The sequence below is a fragment of the Piliocolobus tephrosceles genome, chromosome 7 (genome assembly GCF_002776525.5).
Source record: "Piliocolobus tephrosceles isolate RC106 chromosome 7, ASM277652v3, whole genome shotgun sequence".
Lineage (NCBI taxonomy): Eukaryota > Metazoa > Chordata > Mammalia > Primates > Cercopithecidae > Piliocolobus > Piliocolobus tephrosceles.
In genome coordinates, this window is record NC_045440.1 from 17,575,150 (window position 1) to 17,576,711 (window position 1,562).

The window sequence follows — 1,562 nt, forward strand, 5'->3', positions numbered from 1 at the left end:
AACAAAAGACACCAGGGCCTACTTGAAGGTCGACTGTGGGAGGAGGGTGAGCATTGAAAAATACGTACTGCACTTATTACCTGGGTGACCAAAGAGTCTGCACACCAGATCCCCGCAACACACATTTTACCCATGTAGCACATCTGCACAGGAACCTCCTACAAAGTTGGAAAGGAAAAAAATTCTTCACCAGTCTTGGGCATCTGTGATATGCAATTTAAACAACTACAAAAGTGGTTGATGAGCCCACAGAATGCGGCCTGGATGGGGCCACCTGTGAGACACCTAGACCCGCCCAGTTCCACAGTCAGAACATTGGATTGCCACCACCAGCCTTGTTAGAAATGCATCCTTCTCACACTGGGAGGATATAGGCAAGAGCATGCAGGTCACTCACCACAAATCCAGCAGAACCATGGCAGAGACAGGCCAAACACATGTCCTGAAATCACTAGTATCATCAGAGCATATGAAAAAAAATAAATATTTTTGAGACCAGGTCTCACCCTTACCCAGGCTGTAGTGCAGTGGTGCAATCAGGGCTCACTGCAGCCTCAACCTCCTGGACTCAAGTGATCCTCCCACCTCACCCTATTGAGCATCTGGGACTACAGGTGTGCACCACACCTAATTTTGTATTTTTTTTCTAGAGACAGGGTCTCACTATGTTGCCCAGGCTGGTCTCAGACTCCCAAGCTCAAGTGATCCTCCCACCTTGGCCTCCCAAAGTGCTGGGATTACAGGCATTAACCACAGTACCCAGCCACACATGACAATATTAAGCACAGAGTTGAAAGGGGCCTTGGAAATCATTTCTCAGTTTCCTCTAATGAAAACAGACCAGTTAATGTATAAATAATTCACGTTTTTCATTATGGTTCTCTCCTCCCTCTAGCCCAGTGATTCTTAACCACGGGTGATTTCCCCTCAAAGGACTTTTGAGCATGACTGGAGACAATTTGTTTGTCAAAACTGGGTAGGAGATGCTCCTGGCCTCTAGTGGGTATAGGCTAGGGATGTGGTTAAACATCCCACAGGACAGAAGACAGCCCCCCATAGCAAACAGTTATCTTGTCTAACATGTCAGTAGTACCAAGGCTGAGAAACCCTGGTCCATGCACAATATACTGTTTCCAAAAACGAAACAAAATGGCATTCTTACTCCACAAAGCAGTCATATCCACAAATCATATTTTATTAGCTGTGCAATACGACCTTCCATTCATGGCCTGTGTTTTAATTAAATTTTATAAACTACCGGTACAAATCAATACAATGCATTTTTAACACACCAACAGCTTGAATGTTCTTGCAGCTTTTAAACAATGAGTTTACTGAGTGGGCAAACAGAAGGCAAGGACTCAAACAGATAATTAGCTCATGCATCTGGTGCTGGCTAATAATTTTCACATGAATGTAGAAACCACTCTATGTGAACTGTATTTATTTTTAAAAAATAGTTTGAAACGGTAATAAAATGCAATTTTCAGAAGCTTCTTGGTGATCGAGTAGAACTGCTTAATTTAAAAAATAATTAAGTTACTTCCACCTGGCTTGGGGTG